Source organism: Mobula hypostoma, chromosome X2 (assembly GCF_963921235.1).
Source record: "Mobula hypostoma chromosome X2, sMobHyp1.1, whole genome shotgun sequence".
Classification (NCBI taxonomy): domain Eukaryota; kingdom Metazoa; phylum Chordata; class Chondrichthyes; order Myliobatiformes; family Myliobatidae; genus Mobula; species Mobula hypostoma.
This window is the reverse complement of record NC_086129.1, coordinates 11,159,988-11,170,250: the sequence shown is the minus strand read 5'-3', so window position 1 is coordinate 11,170,250 and position 10,263 is coordinate 11,159,988. Positions and strand designations below refer to the sequence as shown.

General features: G+C 45.1%; 1 pseudogene; it reads left to right on the top strand.

The window, feature by feature from the left end:
• Positions 1 to 227: 227 nt before the first annotated feature.
• Positions 228 to 9,829, top strand: LOC134340864 (small ribosomal subunit protein uS13-like; annotated as a pseudogene).
• Positions 9,830 to 10,263: the final 434 nt, after the last annotated feature.

Below are 10,263 nucleotides of genomic sequence, written 5' to 3'. Positions count from 1 at the left end.
AGGGGGAAAAAGGATCAGCCATAATTGAATGGCAGAGCAGACTCGATGGGCCAAATGGTCTAATTCTGCTCCTATATCTTATGGTCTTATGGTGAACAAAGTCATTGTAACATTCCAACTCCTGTATTCAATATTCTGATTTATGAAGGCCAATACTTGCTGACACACACAATACTGCAGCAGATCTTTCCAAGTTCAAGAAGGACCAAGCGAACATCATTGCTTTCATGCCTTTGGTTATTCTGGAAAAGTTCCAGCACATTCTTCAGGCGCTCAACACCAACATAGGTGGGCAAAGGAAGCTAGTGTTCACTATTACCAGCATCTCGGGTGTTGGGAGCTATGATCATGTGATGCTGAGGAAAGCAGATACTGATTTGAGCAAGCCTGCTGGAGAGTGTTCTGAAGAGGAGGTTGAACACATTAAGTTCAAGTTTAATTGTCATTCAAACCACACATGAACAACCATGAATGGATGATGGTGGATGTTTGTCGTGTCTGACAATGGCAAGAAACCTGTGTGGGGGAATTTTCGATGTGAAAAGCTGTTGCACTGGGACAGTTCCACTCTCTCGACCTCAGAACTCTGGGTTCAGTGGTACAAACAAGCGTCACAAACTGGGGTTTTCCTTGCTTGCAGTGGATGACCGGGACGTCTTTTGTGCCTTGTCATGCCCTTCGCCTTCCTGGCTGTCAGATCTCACTGTAGATCTCGTCCACCCAGTCCACCGGAGCTGACTTCGAATGCTAGGACAGGCACGTCCCTATCTCACTGGGGTATGAGGCCCGCCGGCTACCCTCGCCTGTCGAAGCGGTGTGACACAGTATGGCCGCTATCGCATGCAAACAACTAATTGGATCTGCAGGTGAGAGCTGAGTGTCCGGTGGGGACTGAAGATGAGTGAGCTGCCCCAAGATGGACATGAAAAGCCAGAGGTGCGGGACACCCTAAACACAGTACCAACAGTCACACACAGCACAAGGCACATATAGCACATATATAATAGTAGTAAAATACAGTCACACAAAAGAACTGGAGTCCATGTCCCTGAGTCCATGAATGTTGCAGCAGTCTGCAATTGAACAGAATACAGCTTGTCTTCTGCCAAACGAACACTGGGTGGACTGCACTGACTCCAGCTCGGAGTCTGGGGTGGAGCGCCTCTTTCCTGAGCGGCTGATCATGCTGAATCTATGACAGTACAAGATCCCTGACTGGTTCCTGAACAGACAGAAGGACGCCAAAGACGACAAATACAGCCATGTTTTGGCCAACATCCGAAGGCCACAAACTGTGTGAGGATATGGAGCTGCTGAACAAGATCCATGCACACAGAGGTCTACGGCACTTCTGAGGTGTCCGTGTGTGTGGATATTATACCAGGACCACAGGCCAGAGAGGACTCCCATTCAATATATCCAAGAAGTAGTTATTTCATCTGATCTCAAATTTGTTAATAAATATCTCATTGGAAAAATAAGCCTTACTTTTCCTCACTTAGAACGTAGAAGTTTGAGAGGAGATTTGATAGAGGTATACAAAATTACAAGGAGGAATAGATAGAGCAAATGCAAGCAGTCTTTTTCCACTGAGATTGGATGGGACTAAAACTAGAGGTCATGAGCTAAGAACGAAAGGTGAAAAGGTTAAGGGGAACATGAGGGGAAACTTCTTCACTCAGAGGGTCGTGAGAGTTTGGGATGAGCTGCCAGTGCAAGTGGTGCATGCAAGCTCAATTTCAATGTTTAAGAGAAGTTTGGATAGGTACATGGATGGTAGGGATATGGAGGGCTATGGTCCCAGTGCAGGTCGATGGGAGTAGGCAGTTCAAATGCTTTCGGCATGGAACAGATGGGCCACAGGGCCTATTTCTACGCTGGACCTCTTTATGACTCTATGACTGTAATTAATCATAGCACCCTCACTGGTAGAGATAGAAAAGACAGAAATGGGATCAGCACTTGCTTAATTTGCCAGTTTCCCCAGGGATTCACCTTCATGCTCCTGCTGTTTTTTTTAACTTGCAATGTTAAATCAAGTATTGGATGAGAGAAGTATGAATAAAATGCTCAAATTTACAAGGTTGAGACAGAACAATATTTTTTTTTAAAACACAGATGGTGGATCGAGTGTGGATAAACACTTATTATTGGGAATGAGCGACCAGGCTTCTGTGTTGGATGGAGCAGGTGAATTTGGATAGGAAGATGAAATAGATAAATTTAAGATCTAGAATAAGGAAAAATAATTTAGAATAATTTACTGACTGGATTAACAGAAAAAGCAGTTTATTGTTCCTCCAAGAGGACCACAACCTTGTTGTGGTTTGGAGGCTTGCTTGCTTCAATGACCCGGAAGGCTATGTTGGCTGGAATCAGGACTTTATGCTTTAGCTCTTGGTAGGGTCACCCAATCCAAACAGGTCAAAGGGTAGAGGACAGATTAAGAGTGGTACTCCAGGTTTGGGGGTTCAGCTCAGGGCTAACAACCCTGACTGGTAAAACAAAGTTGTTACGGAAATAGGAATGAAGAATCCTTCTACATCAGAGTGCAACGGAATTCCTGAGTCTCCATCTGGGACAGTAGTAAAGACCAAGAGAAAGTTACTGACATGGTGAAGGAAGCCCTGAACACCACCAAAGATGGAAGACCTCCACTGCTGCCCTAAATGCCAGCGGTGTAGTGGGCATTAAGTAAGCAGTTTATTGTTGTTTGAGCCATCGATTCAATCCTACTTTAAAAATTAAAGATTAGCTTTACTTGTCACATGTACTTCAAAACATACAATGATTTGCATCATTTTGTGTCAAATCAAATCAGTGAGGATTGTGCTGGACAGCCTGCAAGTGTCACATTTCTGGCACTCTACAGTACCAGCGACCCAGGTTCAATTCCCACTGTTGCCTGTGAGGAGTTTGTATGTTCTCTCCCATGCCTGCATGGGTTTCCTCCAGGTGCTCCAGTTTCCTCCCACAGTCCAAAGACGTGTCCATTGATAGGTTAATTGATCGTTGTAAATTGTCCTGTGATTCTGCTATGGTCAACTCTTCTGTTGTTGGCAATTGGGCTGGAAGGGCCTATTCCGCGCTCTATGTCAACAGATAAATAAATAATAAACAAACAAATAACTAAGTAATTTAAGTGATGCAAAATGAGAACAAAAGAAACAGAAAGTGAGGTGATGTCATGAGTTCATTATCCATCCATAAATCTGATGGCCAAGGGGAAGAAGTTGTTCCTTAAATGTCAAGTGGGTGTCTTTAGGCTCCTGTTCCTCCTCCTTAATGGTTGCAATGAGAAGAGGGCATGTCCTGGGTGACAGGGGTCCTTAATGATGGTCGGTGCCTTTTTGAGGCATCACCTTTTGAAAGTGTCCTGGATGCTGGAGAGGCAAGTGCTCATGATGGAGCTGTCTCCATGGAGATAATTTCATTGTGCAGCTGTCCCTGTAAAACGGCAAAGGCTCCCCCAAGGATCTAACAGGGAGAAAGTCTTTTTATGTCCAACCATTCCTTTTTTAAAGTTATTAGAAAGTTTGTCTGACACACATAAACTGCTGGAGGAACTTTTCAATTCAGTCTGCATTCGGCCAAGAACCTTCATCAGGAAAGTTTGTCCATTTTAATCCCTCCATTACACATTTATATTTAGTTGTATTTGACTCATTCTGACCAGGCTGGGGAGCTGAAAGCAATAGTAAGATACGCATTATATGACAATGGCTAGGAGTGACAATGCAAATTTGTAGCCCTGCCATCCCTCAGGAATTCGGAGATTTAATGCATATCAGATTCTGAGGCATTTCAGGCCAATTTAATACAGTAGGAGCCTCCACGACAGGTACAGTACATGTTAACGCAGTGGGGCAGATACTGAAAGGGTTCCTGATTCACAGTGATTCACCATCGCAGCACATCCCTTCCACTGTTATGAAATTTAGCACTGCCTTCAAACTTCTATAGATGCACAGTGGAGAGTATCCTGACTGTTTGCATTATGGCTTGGTATAGAAACAGAAAAACATTCAGGAATGGAAAAGTCTACAGAAATTGGTGTATACAACCCAGTGCATCACAGGCAAAGCCCTTACCACCATTCAACACATTTACATGAAGTGGTGCCAGAAGAAAGCAGCATCAAGGACTCTATAAGATGTTCTCAGTTACTTTATTTTTACTTGTGCAATTTGTCTTCTTTTGCACATTGGCTGTTCGTCAGTCTTTACTCATTTCTACAACCTACAGACTCACTTTACAACTCATGTTCTCGGTATTTTTCCATTTTTCACAAATTGTCTTCTTTGGCACATTGGTTGTTTGCCAGACTTTATTTACGAATAGTATTTTGTAAATTCTATTGCATTTCTTTATGCTTAGATCATAAAACCATAAGACATAGTGGAAAAATTAGGCTATTTTGCCCATTGAGTCGCTCTGCCAATTCAACATGGCTGAAACATATTCCCTCTCAGCCTTCTCCCTGTAACTTTCAAACCCTGATTAATCAAGAACCTATCAACCTCCGCCTTAAATACACCCAATGACCTGGCCTCCACAGCCATCTGTGGCAACAAATTCCACAGATTCACCTCCCTTTGACTGAAGAAATTCGATTTCATATCTGTTCTAAGGTTGTGTCTCCTGGTCCCATACTCCCCCACTAGAGGAAATATTTTCTCCACATCCACTCTATCTAGGCCTTTTAACATTTGACAGGTTTCAATGTGAACCACCCCCCCCCCCGCCCCTCCATTCTTCTCAATTGCAGGGATTACAGGCTCAGAGCCATCAAGTACTCCTCATATGATAACCCTTTCGTTTCCTGGAATCATTTGCATGAACCTCCTCTGAACCCTCTCCGGTGTCAGCACACCCTTTCTTAGGGGGCTCAGCATTGCTCACAATGCTCCAAACGAGGCCTCACCAGTACCTGTAAAGCCTCAACATTACATGCTTGCTTTTATAGTCTAGTCCTCTGGAAATGAATTTCCTGTCCTCACCATGGACCCAACTGCAAGTTAACCTTTTTTTTTCTGTAAATGCCTGCAAGAAAATGAATCTCAAGGTAACAAACACTTCGCCTTTGCTGTTGAATGTACTCCTTGTCTGGGACTGTCTTGTCTCCCTTTCTCTTCACCATTTACACTGCGGACTTCAACTACTGCACAGAGTCTTGTCATCTTCAGAAGTTTTCTGATGACTCTGTCATAGTTGGATGCATCAGCAAGGGAGATGAGGCTGAGTACAGGGCTACGGTAGGAAACTTTGTCACATGGTGTGAGCAGAATTATCTGCAGCTTAATATGAAAAAGACTAAGGAGCTGGTGATAGACCTGAGGAGAGCTAAGGTACCGGTGACCCCTGTTTTCATCCAGGGGGTCAGTGTGGACATGGTGGAGGATTACAACCTGGGGATACGAATTGACAATAAACTGGACTGGTCAAAGAGCACTGAGGCTGTCTACAAGAAGGGTCAGAGCCGTCTCTATTTCCTGACGAGACTGAGGTCCTTTAACATCTGCCAGATGATGCTGAGGATGTTCTATGAGTCTGTGGTGGCCAGTGCTATCATGTTTGCTGTTGTGTGCTGGGGCAGCAGGCTGAGGGTAGCAGACACCAACAGAATCAACAAACTCATTCGTAAGGCCAGTGATGTTGTGGGGATGGAACTGGACTCTCTGACGGTGGTGTCTGAAAAGAGTATGCTGTCTAAGTTGCATGCCATCTTGGACAATGTCTCCCATCCAGTACATAATGTACTGGGTGGGCACAGGAGTACATTCAGCCAGAGACTCATTCCACCGAGATGCAACACAGAGCGTCATAGGAAGTCATTCCTGCCTGTGGCCATCAAACTTTACAACTCCTCCCTTGGAGGGTCAGACATCCTGAGCCAATAGGCTGGTCCTAGACTTATTTCATAATTTACTGGCAGAATTTACATATTACTATTTAACTATTGATTACTATTTTTCTATTACTATTCTATTACTAGTTATTATTTCCATGACTATTACTATTTACTAATAGTAGTATTACTATTACTATTTCTATTTATTATTTATGGTGCAACTGTAAGGAAAACCAATTTCCCCCGGGATCAATAAAGTATGACTATGACTAACCTCCAGGTTGAGTCGGTGGTGAAGAAGGCGAATGCAATGTTGGCATTCATTTCTAAAGGAATAGAGTATAGGAGCAGGGATGTGATGTTGAGGCTCTATAAGGCACTGGTGAGATCTCACTTGGAGTACTGTGGGCAGTTTTGGTCTCCTTATTTAAGAAAGGATGTGCTGACATTGGAGAGGGTACAGAGAAGATTCACTAGAATGATTCCGGGAATGAGAGGGTTAACATATGAGGAACGTTTGACCGCTCTTAGACTGTATTCCTTGGAGTTTAGAAGAATAAGGGGAGACCTCATAGAAACATTTCGAATGTTGAAAGGCATGGACAGAGTGGATGTGGCAAAGTTGTTTCCCATGATGGGGGAGTCTAGTACGAGAGGGCATGACTTAAGGATTGAAGGGCGCCCATTCAGAACAGAAATGCAAAGAAATTTTTTTAATCAGAGGGTGGTGAATCTATGGAATTTGTTGCCACGGACAGCAGTGGAAGCCAAGTCATTGGGTGTATTTAAGGCAGAGATTGATAGGTATCTGAGTAGCCAGGGCATCAAAGGTTATGGTGAGAAGGCGGGGGAGTGGGACTAAATGGGAGAATGGATCAGCTCATGATAAAATGGCGGAGCAGACTCGATGGGCCGAATGGCCGACTTCTGCTCCTTTGTCTTATGGTCTATTGTCTTTAGCTGTTTGAAGAAAAGATCAAGAACCAGGAATGAAGCTCAAGGGACCCTCTCACTTCTATGACTGGACCACCTATATCAGATATCTCAAGACACTGGATAGGAATCTTCCAAATCCAGTGGAATGTTTAGTGAACCATTGTCGACATCCTGTCCATGGCCAACATACCTAACATTCAGATCCCAATTATACTCAGCCAGATGGATGGGGCATAGCATCCTGAAGCAAATGTCTGGTCAAAGCTTTGTCAGGGGAAGAGAAAATTATTCGAAAAGGTTGTCAGATTTTCTTGGAGAAAAAAATGTAGCATCCTTATTGACTCTATAAGACTATAAGACACATGAGCAGAGTTAGAAACACAAGAGGTTCTGGAGAAGCTTGTAATCTTGAAAAGCACACAAAATGCTGAGGAACTCAGCAGATCAGGCAGCATCTATGGAGCGAAATGAATAGTTGATGTTTCAGGCCAAGACCCTTCATCAGAACTGATCAGACCAGGTAAACCATTCTGGTGAAGGTTCTCGGCCCGAAACATCGAATGTTCATTTTCCTCCATAGTTGCTGCCTGTCCTACTGATTTCCTCCAGCGCTTGTGTGTGGAGAAGAATTTGGCCAGTGGAGTCTGATCATGCTGAATCATTTTCTCTCCTGCTCTCTGTAACCTTTGACACCCTTATTTATCAAGAACCCATCAGCCTCTGCTTTAAATATACCCAGTGACTTGGCCTCCAAAGCCATTGTGAATTTCTTTAGCCAGAGAGTGTTGAATCTGAGGAATTCATTTACCCTTTGGCTGAGGAAATTCCCCTTCATTTCTTTTCTAAAGAGATGAGGGGGAAATTTCTTCTGACGTTGTGCTCTCTCATCCCACCATTGGGTACATTTTCTGCACGTCTACTCTAGGCTTTTCAATATTCACTAAGTTTCAATGAGATTCCACACTCATCCTTCTAAATTCCAGCAAGTACAGTCCCAGAGCCATCAAACACTTCTCACATAAGACCATAAGACCTAGGAGGAGAATTAGGCCATTTTGCCCACCAAGTCTGCTCTGCATTTTCATCTTGTCGGATCTATTTTCCCTCTCAGCCCCGATCTCCTGCCATCTCCCTATATCCCTTCATGCCTGACTAACCAAGAATCTATCAACCTCTGCCTTAACCATACCCAATGATTTGGCCTCCACAGCTGCCTGTGCCAAAAAATTCCATAGATTCACCTCTCTGGCTAAAAAAATGTCCTCCTAATCTCCATTCTAAAATGAGGCACCTCTATTCGGAGGCTGTGTCCTCGGATCTTAGAGTCTACCACCACTGGAAACATCTTATCCATATCCACTCTATCAAGGCCTTTCAACATTCGATAGGTTTCAATGAGGTCACCACTCATTCTACTGAATTCCAGTGAATACAGGCCAAGAGCTATCAAACACTCTTCATGTGACAAGCCATTAATTCCCAGGAGCATTCTTGTCAACCTCTTCTGGACCCTCTCCACTGCCAACATGTCCTTTCTTTTATATTCTAGGGTCAAAAACTGCTCACAAAACTCTGCAGTCTGACCAATGTCTTTTAAAGCGTCAGCATTACATCTTTTCTTTTATGTTCTAGTTCCCTCGGGATTCTGAGGGACTCTTCAGAATTCCTGAACGATAGTTGTTTAAAATTGATGAGGAGTGCAAAGGGTGCCATTAAAATCTCAAATACATTTATCAGGGACACTTAGAAGCACCAAGTAAGCAGCCTATGGTGTACACCACCTCCCAAACTAGCTACTGTATTCAAGTGCACTGTCAAGTACTTCCAGCTCCACCATGAGCACTAGCCTCCCCACCATCATGGACCTCTCCAAAAAGCAACACCTCAAAAAGGAGGTATCCATCATTTAAGGCCCCTCACTACCCAGAACATGCCCTCTTCACATTACTACCATCAAGGAAGAGCTACAGGAGCCTGAAGACACACGTTCAATAGTTTAGGAACAGCTGTTTCTCCTCTGCCATCAGATATTTGTATGGTCCAGAAGGCCTAATCCTGCTCTTATGCTTTTTGGTCTTACGACATATGTGCAGACACAAATCATCTATTTAACCGGTCACCATTTAATTATAATCATTCTACTGCAGGGATCTGTATCGTTTAATTATCTTTAGTGTGTTTCTTTTAGTAAGATAACTGTCAGAACAAATTAATTATTTAATCAAACACAATGAGATCTTGTGAGTTTAAAAATAGAGAATATTGCAAAGGCTCAGCATGTTATTCCATGCAGCGGCATCATTCTGAGCTCGCGGAGGAAGGTACAGGGCTAATATTTCTCTGAATAACATCCTTCAATACTGCTCCCGCCAATGTAAAATACTTAGTAAGATGGCACAGAAATGGCAAACGCCACTGAGGGCACGGAGATAGCGTCTCCATTGAGGACGTAGAGCTGGAGTCTTCATTGAGGGCACGGAGATTGCATTTCCGCTGAGGGCGCAGAGATTGCTTTACTGCTGAGGGTGTGGAGCTGTTGTCTCCACTGAGGGTGCAGAGATGCCATCTCCAATGAAAGCTCAGAGATGGCGCCACTGTTGAGGGTGTAGAATTGTGTTGTTGCTCAGGGTGCAAAGCTGGCATCTCCATTGAGGGTGTGGAGATTGCGTCACTGCAGAGGGCGCAGACATTGTGCCACGGCTGAGGGCGCAGAGATTACGTCACTGCTGAGGGCGCAGAGGTCGCGTCACTGCAGAGGGCGCAGAGATTGCGCCACCGCTGAGGGCGCAGAGATTGCGTTACTGCTGAGGGCGCAGACATTGCGCCATCGCTGAGGGCGCAGAGATTGCGTTACTGCAGAGGGCGCAGAGGTCGCGTCACTGCAGAGGGTGCAGAGATTGCGCCATCGCTGAGGGCACGGAGATTACGTCACTGCTGAGGGCGCAGAGGTCGCGTCACTGCAGAGGGCACAGAGATTGCGCCACCGCTGAGGGCGCAGAGATTGCATTACTGCAGAGGGCGCAGAGATCGTGTCACTGCTGAGGGGGCAGAGATCGTGTCACTGCTGAGGGGGCAGAGATTACGTCACTGCAGAGGGCGCGGAGATTGCGTCACTGCTGAGGGCGCCGAGATTGCGATACTGCTGAGGGCGCAGACATTGCGCCATCGCTGAGGGCGCAGAGATTGCGTTACTGCAGAGGGGGCAGAGATTGCGTCACCGCTGAGGGTGCGGAGCTGTTATCTCCACTGAGGGTGCAGAGATGCCGTCTCCAATGAAAGCTCAGAGATGGCGCCACCGTTGAGGGCATGGAATTGCGTTGTCGCTGAGGGCGCAAAGCTGGCATCTCTATTGAGGGTGTGGAGATTGTGTCACTGCAGAGGGCGCAGAGATTGTGTTACTGCTGAAGGTGCAGAACTGGCATCTCCTTGAGGGCGCAAAGATTGTGCCACTGCTGAGGGCGCAGAGATTGCGTTAC